The following is a 15571-nucleotide window of genomic DNA, read 5'->3' as shown; positions in this document are numbered from 1 at the left end:
CTGATGCCCCCTAATGGCAGGGGGCAGGACATGTAGTTATCATGAGTGCCCTGGGGTGGTCGGAAGAAGACTCAGAGAGAAGCCCAGAAAGTCTCTGCTGCTCTGTAAAAGGGAACCCCATTCCATCCACTGTCAATGGAACCCCCCTGGGGCCAGCGCCCACCTGCCTCGTGTCTTCACGCTGAGAAACAAGTGTGCTGGGGAAGACGTGGGCTCTGCTCTTGCAGAGCTCAGAACCTCAGCCTGGTGACAGGCATGTAAACCCACATTTCTTCACGAGAGGAGTGTCCCAGGCCCCCAGGTGTTGCTTGTTGGGAGGGTCAGAGAAGCAACACCCAGAGGTGGCCTTTGAGAGATGGACAGGAGTTTTCCCACTCGCTTTCTCTGGAGTGAGGCAACGCAGCACTCACACACCGTGTGCCCCAGACCAAGGACGACGGAAGGTCTGTCGCAGGCACTGTCAGATCCTTCCCAGAGTTCCAGTTACTCTGCGCGAAACCATGTGGGTCATTAGTGTACCGCAGAACCCTGAAAGTTAATTTAGAATTTCCTGATTGTCAACGAATGTCTATGTCCCCTGTCATTACAGCTCCGTGGTCAAGTTTATAATTACTATAATTCAGTAACGAATTTCACTACCAAAAATAATTTTGAGCTGGCTCGGTGAGCGTGCAGCAGGGTTCCCTTGGTAAAGCATCAGAGGAGCGAAGCATCCCAGGGTCACGGATCAGACCCGCCCCGCCTGCCATGGGTCGCTTCACACTCCAAGCTGTACCGCAGGGGCCAGGCACTGCCACGGTGGTGACCTCCTCTTCAGATCCTGCCCCCAGCGTCCCTAACAGGGCTTCGCTCAGAGCACATCCAGGAACTTCCCATCTCGCCCAAACTTAATACTTGTTTACTTAGCAACATCTCCTAAGGTCCTACTTTTAAAATATTATAGATTTGTATGGAATTTCCCTGCATTTTTCTGTACATACCAATTTATAGGTTCCCCTGGCTTTTGTATTGCCATTATTATTTTCAGATGGGAATACGTGCGATTTTGAGCACCTTACTTCTATCAATTTATTATGACATCGGTCGTATCACATGAGGGATTCTGTCTTTATTTCATGACCTTTTTGTTAATCTGCATCATTGTTTTCTTTTTTTAATCTATTTTTTATGGAAGTATAATTGATTTATAATGTGTAAGTTTCTGGTGTACGGCAAAGTGATTCAGTTATACATACATATATATATATTCTTTTTCATATTCTTTTCCATTATGGTTTGTCACAGGATATTGAATATAGTTCCCTGTGCTCTACAGTGGGACCTTGTTGTTTATCCATTCTGTGTATAATAATTTGCATCTGCTAATCCCAAATTCCCACCCCACCCCACCCCACCCCACCCCACCCCACCCCACCCTCCTCCTTGTCTGTTCTCTATGTCTGTGAGTCTGTTTCTGTTTCGTAGATAAGTTCATTTGTGTCGTATTTTAGATTCCACATTCAAGTGATATCATTGCATCATTTCTTTTTTAATAAATTTATTTATTTATTTATATTTTTATTTTTGGCTCCGTTGGGTCTTCATTGTTGCGTGCGGGCTTTCTCTAGTTGCCGCGAGCGGGGGCTACTCTTCATTGCGGTGCGCAGGCTTCTCATTGCGGTGGCTTCTCTAGTTGCGGAGCACGGGCTCTAGCCACGCGGGCTTCAGTAGTTGCGGCACACGGGGCTTAGTTGCTCCGTGACATGTGGGATGTTCCCGGACCAGGGATCAAACCCGTGTCCCCTGCATTGGCAGGCGGACTCTTCACCACTGCACCACCAGGGAAGTCCCTGTGCATCATTGTTTTTTAATCTCATATTCAGGTTCATCCCAGGCTGATCTGTTTCACCCTATGCATCTTGCTAGTCATTCTCACCATCTCCTCCAGGAACAGGTTTATCTGAACTTCTTCTAGATCTAGTTATTTTTCCCTGGAATAGCTTTAAGTAGCTCTTTAAGGAAGGAGAAGAAATTGCAACAATAATACCTAATTCTCGTCGAATGCTTACTATATGCTAGGCAGTGCTAAGGAGGACCTTTATCATCTCATTTAATCCCCATACATGACCTGCGGAGGTGTTGATTATCAATGCTCCCGTTTGAAGGATGAGGAGACTGCAGGTTGCAGGGGTTACGTATTAATAACTTGCCCAGGGCCACGCAGTTATTCAGTTGAAGAGCTGGCACTTGAACCCAGGACTGATCAATCCCACCACCACACTCTCAGCACCGCCTATTCTGCCTCTTGGTGCCCTCCTTAATAAAAAGAAAAAAAAAATCAACACCCTGCATTTCTTGTGGTTGCGTCTGAGCCAGACCAGCCACGCCTATTAAAATCACCGCAGCTCAAGTTTTCTCTCACTGTGATCAGTGACACTAGGTTCATCTTCCTAATTGCAGAATTAAACCCTAGTTTCTCAGCTGAGGGAAGCTTCTTCATTTATTGTGCAATTGATACCAAGTTGCAGACTTGCAGGCCTGTCAGTTTCAGTAACATCTCCACAACAGCTCAGCTATGCTTGGTGACATTTTGTTTTTATAATATGTCTGGTGAGGCATCACTGGTATAATTTTTGCTTATTATCTCTTTACCTTTTTATACAGATTTGACCCTGCTAAAGACATTATCTGAGCAATGCTCTCCTGAAAGTTAGCTTAGATCTGCTAAAACAACTGATGGCTTATAGTAAACTATAGTATGATTATCTTGGTGGCCACTTAGATTTTTTGGTACCTGAGCCCAAGATAGGCCACTGACTCTAGCAGGCACTAAAAGACAATGAAAACAGTGGGGTCCCCTTTCTTGCAGCACTGGGAGGGGAGTTTAGTTTTAATTCAGAATTCTGATGAGCTAACTTCAAGCCCAGGAGAAAGATCACAGCACTTAATTTTAGAATAATTATTACACTGCTGATGATACAGTGGTGAGAATATCTCAGTAAGCATGCCATCATGACGAAATCAATCACTCCAGCCCATTGAGTGCAAGGGGGAGACTAAATCTGAAACGGAAATCAGATTTCAGAGGGATGCCCAAACTTTTTGCACGCTTACCTCCCTATCACATACTCTGAATACTTTATTTTTTTAATTTAGTCAATTTTTATAAGTCAAAACTTCTTGGGAATGTTTCCAAGCATCCTTTGAGAACCCTAGACTTATCATAGCCAGTGATACATCAAGTGAATTAAATACGCAGGCTTGGTAAAACCTCAGATGACATCATTGTGGTTCTCGGTCATGGGTCAGCCTCACCTATCAACTTTCGAAGTGTTAAAACATTGGCAGTGATTTGCCTACCTTGTTAAGAAAGCAAGCAAGCATAAAAGGGGCAGGGTATCTATTTTCAGGAGTAGTCATTTCACAGATATCAGAGAACCAGACAGGGTACCAAATCAATAGAGTCACATACTGAGGGGGGAATTCTCTCTAACAGAGAAAGCAGATGAAATCATTTGACCCAGTTTTTACGAGTGCTTCGTAAGCAAACTCCAAGTTCTATAATGTTTTATCAAGTCTAGTTCTATGGTTGCTATTTTAATATTAATTGGGGGGGAACTATTAAAGACGCTTAAATGTGTCAAATGTATAGCATAAAACATGACAAATATCAAAAGGCATCTTGGAGGTGATTAGGTACAGTAAGTACTTTAAAAATCAAATTTAAATGCACGTTCATATTTCTTTTTTCAATAGGGTGACTCATGTTCTGGACTAGGGTCAACGACGCTGACTCTTACTAAAAGAAAAGGGGCAAAGCTTTAAAGTCTCCAAGATTTTTTTTAAAAAGGAAAAAAGAAAGAAACAAAAAGCAGGGGCATCTTGGATCTTTTAAAAATGGCTTCAGGGTCAGATCAATTTAGTCAGCGTTTTTAGCCCTCTCTTCACTCTGTGCATGGAAACACACAAAGCTTGAGGTCCAAATGGGACAAAGTCAGCCATTTGGAATGTCCTGGTGAGAGACACCCCATTCCGCTCATAGATACCCAGAACAAACTGCTGTTTGGGAAGGGCCGCCCCACCAATACCCTTTGCTGAGTTCGTTTTTCTCCCACAATCTGGTGTCTTGATCTAGAGATCCAGAATGCCTGTCAGCTCCCTCGTGCCTGCTCTGGACCCAGCACAGCCTGTGTCAGGGATGAAGCTGGAATGCCTTGTTTCGTGGCCATTTACGGGAAGCGGGTGGCTGATTGATTCCAGAGCTCTCACTGTGGCACAGAGAGGACAGATGCTGGCAGGGCCACCTCCTGCCTCAGGCCCACCCTGCATCTGGGTCCCCGGGAGAGGCGGAACCGCCTGCCTCGGGCTCCACAGCTCTGAGCACACACGGCTCTCACAGCGTTTACACCTGGACGGACAGTTCACATCTATTTCCCCAGAGAGGATGCCAGTTCCTTGAGAGCAGGGACCACCTGGTATTCTTCTTTGCAGTCTAAGAGCCTGGGGCACGGCAGGCACGCAAATCACAATGCTGCAGGCAGGGAGGGCGAAAAGGAGAGACGGCCGAGGGGTGGATCCGATCCGCATCCCCACAGGGCTCACGCTTCACAGACAAAGTAGCTCATCAAGCACAGGCCGTGGGCTGCAGGTCCCTCAGCTTCCTGCTTCCTTCTAGGTCTCCCGACTGCACACACATTTCTCCCTGCCCCGACCACCTAACCTCAGCTCTGGGCCCTGGGTTACCCCTCCCCATTAGAAGAGAAAGAAGACAAGGGCTGACCAGTTACCAATGCCTCCACAGATCTGAAATATTTCCAGAGCGGCTTATCTGCAGGTCTCAGCCTCTGCTGTCTGTCCTGGTTCTGACCTCTATTGCTCCACGGCCTGGCCTTTACGAGCCTCACTTTCCTGGGGTGTAGACGGCAGTGGTCATTCTAAAGGGCAGGGGAGCCATGTGTGTCTGATCACAATTGAGGGAAGACACTTGTTCAGCAGGGGCTGCCATTTGTCACCCTGTTCCACGGCCTGGGGACGTGGATCCACCTTCCTTTACCAAAGGAATCCCACGGTGCAGCTCTTAAAAGAATTGCAGGGATTCCCTGGGGGCACAGTGGTTGAGAATCTGCCTGCCAATGCAGGGGACACGGGTTCGAGCCCTGGTCTGGGAAGATCCCACATGCCGCGGAGCAACTGGGCCCGTGAGCCACAACTACTGAGCCTGCGTGTCTGGAGCCTGTGCTCCACAACAAGAGAGGACGTGACAGTGAGAGGCCTGCGCACCGCGATGAAGAGTGGCCCCCACTTGCCACAACTAGAGAAAGCCCCCGCACAGAAGCGAAGACCCAACACAGCCAATAATAAGTAAATAAATTAAAAAAAAAAAGAATTACATTCCTCCCCATCTTTCATGAGAGCAGCTTATGGAAGGGCACACAAGAAAACCCATCTAAATCCATGTTCTTATTGCACGGTTCATAATCAAATACCCAGAATTACAACTGCTATTGAAACACACACACACACACACACACACACACACACACACACACACACACACAGTCCTCTCCCAATCTTGCTGAAGGCAAAAGGGCTGCTAGGAACTGGCATTGAGGTGCTGATGCGATTCAGTTACTATCAGTGGCAACTGTCAGCCGAATTGGAGGACCTGGAGGTGTCTAGGTCTTTAAGGACCAGGGTGGTGGGAAGCGAGAGGAGGGGTGAGCAGGTCCTGCCTCGAAAGAAAAGAGCACGGCGGGCTGAAGCTTCTACCCGGGGGGTTCTTCAGTTTGGTACCCTTCCTTTTCTTACCATGATGTGCAAAGACCAGGCTTCTCAACAGTGAGGACACAGTGGAATTGACACTCAACCCAGCCCAGTTTCAACCATGCTCAAGAGAGAGCTGGGGCCCACCCAGTTCTGAGGCTCACAGGGCATCTCATAGGGCATACACCATGAGGGTGGTTCTCATAACCCATTCACACAGAGTCTAACCTTTCACCGCTTCTCATTTCCTCTTTTTTTCTACATCATCATGTGCTTTTCAAAGACCTTCCCCCACGGCTGACATGGAAACAGGAACACTGTCTTCACGTGTAGTAGGTTAAATAGTAGCCTCCAAAAACATCCGGTCCTAATCTCTGGAACCTGTGATATGACCTTATTATGGAAAAGGGGTCTTTGCAGATGTGATTAAGTTAAAGGTCTTGAGATTGGAAGATGATCCCTGATTAGCTGGGTGAGGCCTAAATGCCATCCCAAGTGTCCTTATAAGAGAAAGGCCACAAGCCAAGGAATGCCAGCAGCCACCAAAAGCTCAGAGGCCACCAAGAGGTTCTCCCCTGTTTCCTCCAGAGGGAGCACGTTCCCGCTGGCACCTTGATTTCAGCCCAGTGATGCTGATTTCAGATTTCTGGCCTCCAGAACCATGAAAGAATAAATTTCTGCTGTTTTAAGTCACCAAGATGGGGGTAATTTGTTAAAGAAACCACAGAAAATGAACCCACCTCTCTCTACCTTAACCTGACTGTTTAAAGGGACAACCCCTCAACTTACAGGTTGGGCAAATTTGGACGTCTAGACACAAGTTCAAAATGAAACAGAGAATCACAGCCAGTTGAAACTTCCCACTTCCAGGGAATTCCCTGGCGGTCCAGTGGTTAGGACTCTGCATTTCCACTGCCGAGGGTGCAGGTTCAATCCCTGGTCAGGGGTCTAGATTCCGTAAGCCACATGGCCCAAAATAATAATAAATAAAAACTTCCCACTTCCAAATATGTAGAGGCTTATGTTTTTAAACCCCAATTTACAAAAGGGCTGTTTGGTACAAGAAATACAAACAGGTCGAGTTATGGTATTACTGACACAGACCCAGACATCACTGTGACACAATCTCTGAGGGAAAACTGGCCATCGAGGGCAGATGGCCCAGGACACAGTGCTAGCGACAGGCCCAAAGCTCTGGGACACACAGGCTCACAGGCACAGTCTCTGCCCCAAGAGCCCACAAGTGAAGCAGCTGACCTGCTAGCAGCCAGTAACCGATGAAGAGATGTCACAGCAAAGCAACCGCCGCACAGGGGCAGGAGGCCTGGGGCTGAAGCTTGGAGGAGAAATGGGATCTGCCAGCAGGCTGAATAGGAAAAGGGCATCTGGGCAGTGCCGGTCCCAGCCATGCGTGGCTGGAGCAGTTGGTGCAGGGGGGACGCCCAGAGCCATCTCCACTCCACTTTGTAGGTCGTGCCAGCACTGAGGCTGCAGGCAACATCCAATTTGCACTTAGAGAGATAAATCGGACTAAAAACGTTCTGAGTTGGGACGGGAAGGCGCAAACCTGAAGGAAGGCGCAAACCTGAAGCAGGAACGTGGATGAGTGGCTACAATGACTGGCCAGGGGCCCTGGAGCCAGGCAGCAGAAGCCGGAGGGCAGGTGAGGACAGATCAGGGGTGTTTAGAGGTAGATTGATAAGACTGAGTGACGGCTGAATGCAGACACTGAGAGAGAAGAGGCTAAAATTACCATCAGGCTTCTGGCTGGGGTGATAGGGCAGCCCCACTAAGTAGGACAGGGATAGGGGAGGAAGGACAGGTTCAAGGGACAACAGAAAGAACATAGGATGTTGAGCTATGTGAGCGCAGAGCTGTAGGTTACCCAAACGGTGAGATCTAACAAGAAGCTGGCCAGATAAATGACGTGAACTGTGTCTAAATAAATATACATGTATATGGAGCTAGAAATCCTGCCGGGATGCATCCGTGTATGGATGACACACAATAAAAATATGGACTCGAGGTCAGGCACCAGGCTGGGCACCGGGCAGGCAGAGGGGGACAGGAAGCCCACTGAGGGGGAGAGGTTGCTGGCAGGCAAATCCAATAGCAAGTGCACAAGTGTAGAACAAGCTACACAAGCTGCTATGGGAGCACAGAGTTGGGGGGGCCCAAATGCATAATGAGGCTGAGTGATAACAGGGGAGGGGGCTGGGGGAGTCCTGGAGGGAGGAACGTGAACCAGCAAGATAAAATTATCAAGGGGAGACTGAGTGTGCACAGGGCAGGGGGAGAAAGAGCTCAGAGGAGAGGACAACGCACAAGGACACTCAGAGGTGAGAGGCAGAGTGTGACTTGCTCAGAGAGTACGTGTGTCCATGTGGGTGCCGGGGGACACGGGATTAGAGGCGGGCTGTCACCAGTCTGGTCAGTCACATTACAAAATTTGAATGTCATCCTAAAGCAATAGAGAGCCATCAGCAACTTAAGCAAGGGAGTGGCATGACACCTTTGGCTCTTTAAGAGGATCACTTGAACTGCAGCACGAGGGTGGATTGAAGAGGAACATCCTGGAGGCTGGGGAGCAGTTAGGAAGTTGGGGACTGGCCCGTGGTTGCATTATCAGAGGTACAGCCAGGAGGTGGATGGCCCCGACTTGGTGACGGGCCGAATACTGGTGATGAGGGAGGGGCTCTGGCTCAGGCAGCTGGGCTCATGTCCCAGGGATGGACGGGACTGCATGGGGTGACTGAAACAGGAGGGCCACGGTCAGAACGTCAGGAGACCCAAAGTGTGAGGACGGTCTGGGCAGAGGAGCTGACACAGGAGGATGAGAACCAGAGGTCAGATAACGGGTAGAAAATCCAGGGGAGGGAATTCCCTGGAAGTCCAGTGGTTAGGACTCTGCGCTCTCACTGTCGAGGGTGCAGGTTCAATCCCTGGTCGGGGAACTAAGGTCCCGCAAGCCGTGTGCTGTGAGGCCAAAAGAGAAAAAAGAAAAAGAAATGAAAATCCAGGGGAATGAAGCATCACTGAAACAAGTAGGTTTGAAGGAGGAATTGGTAGGGTCACAAACCAAAGAGCCAACTGAACAAACTGCTGGATTTAGGAGTCAGGTCTCTTTTAGTGAAATCGCCTGATCACATGCCTTAAAGAGGAGACACCAACGTGTATCTTCCTGAGGCAGCTGGAAGGGATGCAGGCAGAAGGCGATTGCTTTTGGCATACGGTACAGTACACTGAAAACTAGAAAACCCAGCTTCTAGCTCTGGCTACACAGCTGGTACACGTTTTCTCACCTGTAACGTGGGGACAACTATGTGTGCTCGCCCAGCCTAACCACAGGGGACCCTAAAACTCAAGGCCCTTTGAAAGACTTATAATCACTGTTCTTTTAGTTCAAAGCCACTTTTTGCTCCACCACCATTCAGTTCAAAATACAAAGACACATTTTCAAGTTTTTAAAGAGTTGCAGAAGAAAACTTTTAGGTGCAAGATTCTTCCTTTGAGACTGAGTCCTCTTAAAATTAGTGGAACGAAAACAATTGACAATAGAGCTGTTCATTTTGCAACACGTTTTTAATTTTAATCAACCTAATGCAAGATTATTTCTTGCACATGTTCCTCAGATGTTTCATAAATTTTTTTTTTTTTACCTAGGGTCGTATGTATAAACTCAACTTTAAAAAATTAAATTTATCTGAAAACTGACATTTGGAAAATATTAAACAACGTGGATTTAAAAGCCAGGAATTTAAGCATTGGTCCTAAAAATTATCACTTTAAAAGGCAGTCTCGGGAATTCCCTAGCGGTCCAGTGGTTAGGACTCAGCGCTTCCACTGCAGGGGGCACCGGTTCCATCCCTGGTCGGGGGACTAAGATCCTGCATGCACTCCGGCCAAAAAACAAAAAAACACGCAACCTCCTCTCCATTCCAATCTGATTTGTTTTGTTTACCTTGCCTAACAGAACCTTTCTGTAGAGTTAGTGTTTACAGTTTGGCATTTCTGTTACACTAATTTTCTGGTTTTGAATGAGAGGGAAGTGAGTTTTCTAAATAATGGGTTTGTAATACTCATGCAAGAAAATGACAGTCTAGGAGACAGCAATTGAGAATTGATATTAGAGAAAATAAGTTAGTTGCCCAGCGATCGCTTAAGCCAATGCCTATTAAAAGTGAAGGTTTTTGTCTGTGAACACGCAGCTGACAAGCGGATGTCACGCGAGGCTGAAGAGCAGAGCTGCCACCCCCATCTGCTCAGGCGGGGTGAACCTGGAGGCCCGTCCACCCCAAGTCAGCACCGAGCGGTCGGTCCCCAGCGATAGGACCGCCCAGCTGGGAGGAAGCGTTAGCGCCCAGGTCGGTTCTCGGCAGGTCGGACGCCGCACGCTGCGCGCCTCCACGCCCGCCGAGAGGCGTCCGCGCCGCCGAGATGCACCTGGGCCCGGGCACCAAGGGGCTGCCGTCGGAAAACAGTCCTCCGAGGGCCGAGCGGAGGCGCCGCCGCAGTGCGCCGGGCCGGGAAGGGGCACCACCCGTAGAGCCCACCGGCGCGTGTCCCCGCGGCGCCAAGCCCACCGGGACCGCCGGGCAGAGCGCGGTCCGCGCCTCCGCGATACGCGCCCCTCCAGCCGCCGCCGCCTCCCCTCAGGGCGGCCCACGGGGGACGCGCGCCCCGCCTCGGGCCGGGGGAGGACGAGGGCGCGTGCGGCTCAGGAGGAACACCGGGCGGAAGGAGCGCGCGGGAGGACGCGGCGCCGGTGGCGGCAAGTCGCCCGCCATCGGGCCCGCCCTCGCCCGGCCCCCCGCGCCGCGCACCACCCTCGCCCCGCCCCCAGGCGCCTGGCGGCCAATCACAGAGCCGCGCACGTGACGAGCGCTGCCTGCGATGACCTCATCCCTGGTGTGGGATGACGTCAAATTCAAGATGGATGGAATCACAGCGGCAGCGGTGGCTGCGGCGCGCGCGAGCCGAGTGTGAGCGGGAAGGGGCCTGGCGTCTGCCTCGGGGCTGAAGACCGGTGAGTAACTGTCAGGCCCCTGGCCCTAGGAGAACTGCGGAGCCCGTGGGAGGCCACAGCCTCCCCACAAAACGCGGCCTTTCCTGACGTAACTCTGAGGTGATTTCTCTCCTCCTTTTTCTCTCCGCCGGCGGGTTGCGGGCTCGGAGCGCGTCTGCGCGTGCGCCGGGCCCGGCTCTCACCGAGCATGCCCCGGGCTCCCACGTAGCCCGCTGTGCCTTCACACTGCGCATGCTCCTTGCCCGCACTTGGCCTCGCCCTCGCCACTGCGCACGCTCCGTCCCTCACTGGGCTTCCCTCGCCGGGCCCGGCTCCCCTGCGCCGGGCGGTTGGGGCGCCTTCCGGCCGCGGGCGCGTGCTCCATCCCGGGCAGGCGTGGAGGCCGGCTGGTGTCTGCTGGGGCGCGCGGGCGTACGCGGAAGCTGCGGGGCTGGGGGACCCCCGCACCTGCCGCGGCCCGCGCCCCCGTCCCACCGGCCCTTGAGCCCCGCCTGGCGGCCGCCGGCGCATCCAACCGTTGACCCGAGTGGACTGCTTGCCCCGCCTTGCCTCGCCTCCTGGCCGGCCCCCCGCAGACCCCCGGGAGGACCGGTCTCCCCGACTCACCAGCGCCGGCCCCGAGCGTCTCTGCTGTAATGCGGAGGGCCTCGCCCGCCGCTCGGGAAAGCCCCCGTCCGAAACCTGCGGCCGGAGGCGTAGGTTGCCGACCGGCCGCGCTGGAGACCCCCGCCCAGAGACCTCCGCTGGCCGGACTCCCCGAGATCTTTTCTCGCCCAGACCGCTTACCTGGCGCGCGTTCACTGGCCCCCGTACGGGAGAGCATGGCTGTGACCGCGGGAGCGCCCCTCGCTCCTGGCCCTCCACCCCGGTTGCTGCGCGCTCCGACCGCAGCGCCGCGCGGTTCTGGAGGACGCCGCTTCGGCAGCACGGTTTAGAGGGGTGACCGTAGAGACAGGTTCTCCAGCGGGGCGGCCTGGCAGTGGGAGGGGGGGGAAGGGGTGACCGGAGCCCGCGCAGTGCACAGCGCTCTGGGGGTCTTAGGGCGGGAGCCACCAGCCCCGCTCACGCCCGGCATCTGAGGGCGCCAGGTATTGCGCAGCGGCCAGGACTGTTGACAGCGGTGACCCTGCGTCATCCATGGGGAGCCTGCGTTGTGGTCTGATTCCTTGTTCGGAAGAAAGAGGGTTAATCCGTGTCAGAAAGGCTTCTCGTAGACAGTTACTTTTGAAAACTTTTACCCGCTGGTGCTTGGAGTCAATCCTTCATCCACCTTAATGACTAATAGTCATGACGTTTAAATATGAGTACCAGTAAATATCGATGGTAAAAAGAAAGTAGACATGGGGGGCATTGGGTCACTTAAAAATAACGTTGCATCTAATTCATTCTTCCTTTTCACACTGTTCGGTGTAGAGTGTGCTTCATTCTCTGGAAATAAAAGTTGGAAAGGATATGACCCCCGCCCTTGAGGAACCTGACCGTGTTCATGGCAGGGCGTGTTAGGTGTGTAACAGGAGAGGGGCCAGGGTATTGAGAGGGTCTCTGGGTGACGGGAGATGACCAGCGGGACCAAAGCCAGCGGGGGTGAGGGCAGCAGACGCCAGAGCTGATCACGAGCAAGGCTTGACGGGGTGGGGGCGGTGGTCACTGGCTAGAAAGGAAAGAGAAGAGGTTTCCAGTTTGGGAGACCTGCTGGCTGGCAGCACACCGAACTAAACAGGAAATACGTGGGGACCGGCAGATGTGGGAGGGTAGGGTCCTAGGTACCATCCTGGACAAGAGGGCTGTCCTGTGATGGACGAGTCCCGAGAAGCCTCAGCAGGGATACAGAGTTGGGAGTCATAGGCCGGTAGGAATTAAGGCCACAGTCACTCACACACAAAGCGAAGACCACTGCCACGCGCTGCTGTCTGTGCCGGATGCCGGAGCAGCAGAGATGAGCCAGCCCAGGCCTCGAGCCTTAGTGATGGTTTCTCTCTTTGGCCAGTAGGCACCTGCTGGGCCTGCACTAAGCATTAGGAATACACAGCTGACAACAAGGGTTCTTCCTTTTTTTTTGCGGTACGCGAGCCTCTCACTGTTGTAGCCTCTCCCGTTGCGGAGCACAGGCTCCGGACGCGCAGGCTCAGCGGCCGTGGCTCACGGGCCCAGCCGCTCCGCGGCATGTGGGATCTTCCCGGACCGGGGCACGAACCCGTGTGCCCTGCATTAGCAGGCGGACTCTCAACCACTGCGCCACCAGGGAAGCCCGGGTTCTTCCTTTTAAGGACTCTCATGAGAGGGTACATATAAAGGCAGAGCATTCAAAATAGTTGTGTTATTGCAGAGGGGACGAAGTATTGTGGTAGCTTATATGGCTGAGCTACTGGCCAGGAGCACATCACTAGAGCTTTGTAGAGATGGTGACGTTTGAGCTGGATCTTTCTGTAGAGGTTAGCCAAGTGAAGGAAAGGTAAGAAAGATAGTCGGTGGAAATTGGGTGTGCAAGTTTGTAGGGTAGATGCTCACCCTCATGCTGTCCAATAAGGGTGGAGAGGTGAATTGTGATCAGAATATGAAGACTCTTGGTGTGCCAGTCTGTAGAGTTTGCATTTTATCTAGGGAGGAATAGAAAAATCAATATAGTATTCTAAAGGGCACTGGTGGGACCAGCTCTGCTTTAGGAAAACAAATAAAAGGCACGGTTTCCACTCCTGCATCTAATTAGAGTGTCAGAGTACAGAAAAATCAACAGATATTTATCGTTGTATGAGATACCACGTTGGGCGTTGTGAAGAGTGTCAAAAGACATTAAATAGATTCCTAGTCCTTAAATAGCTGACATTTCTGCTGGGGAGACAGACAACTTACAGTATACGGCACTGAATAAACACTGCGTAAATGGTGTCCCTCCGTAGTACTGCCGTTGAAAGGCGTTTGCTCGTTATAAACTGCAGTGGTCAAGGAAGGTGTGTATATTAGTTAGCTAGGGCTGCCGTAACAGAGCGCCACAGATGGGAGGCCCTGAACACCAGAAATGTATTTCCCACAATTCTGGAGCCTAGAAGTCCAAGATGAAGGCTCTGGCAGGCTTGATTTCTCCCGAGCCCTCAGGTTGGACGGTCGTCTTCTCTGTCTTCACATGGTTTCTCTCTGTGTCTGTGTCCTTATCTCCACCTCTTACAGGAACACCAGTCACCTTGGATTAGGGCCCACCCTTAAGGCCTCATTACAACCTACGGTCTCTTAGAAGACCCTGTCTCCACATACGCTTACATTCTGAGGTGCTGGGGGTTAGGACTTCGACCTAGGAATCGCAGGGGACAGTCCAGCCCATGACTGAAGGCTTAATGGAGGAAATGGCCTTGAGCTGAGCTTTGAAGGGTGAGTAACGTTCAGCTGAGTGGTGTCGGGGGCGGGGTTGGGGGCGTCTGGGACATTGCAGATCGGGTGACAGAAGAAGCAAGACCTGCGGGTGGTGTCTCAGAGACAAAGTATCTGAAGTAGGAAGTTATCACGAGGCGATAACTAAAGGAAAGAAAATTTAAAAAGTAGTTTGAAACCAGATTTCCAGAGCCTTGAAGTCCATGTTTTTAAAGTTTTGCATTTTAACCTAATGGAGAACCATCGTTTTTATCATTTTATTTCTTTTTACTCAGGTCTTAGGTCTCAGCTAAACTGTCACATCGAGGCATTTCCCGACCATCCCCTCCAAACTCTGGTTACCTCCCCCCCCGTCATAGCTCCCTATTTATTTCCATTGTAGCTCTTAGCACAGTCAACAGTCATCTTTGTTTACTTGTTTCCCTGTTCATCATCTGATTTACCCCACTGGAAAGTGGGGGCCTTGTCTGTTCTGTGCGACCCTGTATTTCACGTGTGTCTAATTATGCCTTGCCCGTAATAGGAGCTCAGTAAAGAAGGTGAATTCATAATAGTAATTCTTAACGTGTGCGTCCAGTGAATGATCAACGTTTTGTTTTCGGAAGCTCAGTCAAGATGGATTTGGAGGGCATGACAGGAAGGACGAATACCACTTGGAAACCGATCAGTCAGGGTCCTTTAATGACAAGGGCAGAAACTGCCGGGCCAGCTTGAATAGAAAAAGGAATTTAAAGGTAGAGAGAGGGCCGCTCTTGACATTGAAGGAAAGACAAAGAATTGGGCCGGGAAGGACAGAAACCAAGGTAACTGCAGGAGCCTCTGTCGCGGGCACTGCAGGCTGCACTTTCAGGCCAGGACTGAGATAAATCAGCTCCGCTAGTTGCTGCCTTTGCTGTTCTCAGCCCATATTCCAAAGGAGCAAGTTTCTAATGGGCTGGGCATTGGTTGTGTGCCCAGTCCTGAGCAAGGGGAGCACAGCGCCTCAGACTCCCTGGGACGGGGGTGCTCCAGCGGGAGGGGCACGACAGGAGGCTGCTCTGTTAATCGGGGCGGCGCGCACCCCCTAAGACCAAATCAGCCCTCCTCGGGGGACACGAAACCTGTGGTGAGATGGGGTCCAAGGGGGTGACATCGCTGCTCTTGAAGGGTCAGATCAGCGAGGCTGGCTTTGAAATCCCAGGCGCTTTCGAGGATGTCTGGACGTCTGCATTGTCTCCAAGTGAGCCACGATGAGATATAAGATGTAAGATGAGATGCAGAGCTGACTGCCTGCCACCATCTCATAGTAAAATCAAATGGAGAGAGTCAGGTTAGACCCAGAGGTGAGGGTTTGGGGGTGAGCGGGGTGTGTGTTTATATTCCGAAGCCAAATGTAGATGCTTTGTTTTTCTAACTACATGTTTGCTTTGTGTTATACGCATTCCTTCCTTCTCCCAGTGT

Source organism: Hyperoodon ampullatus (genome assembly GCF_949752795.1).
Source record: "Hyperoodon ampullatus genome assembly, chromosome: 5".
Lineage (NCBI taxonomy): Eukaryota > Metazoa > Chordata > Mammalia > Artiodactyla > Ziphiidae > Hyperoodon > Hyperoodon ampullatus.
Note: the sequence above shows the minus strand (reverse complement) of the source record.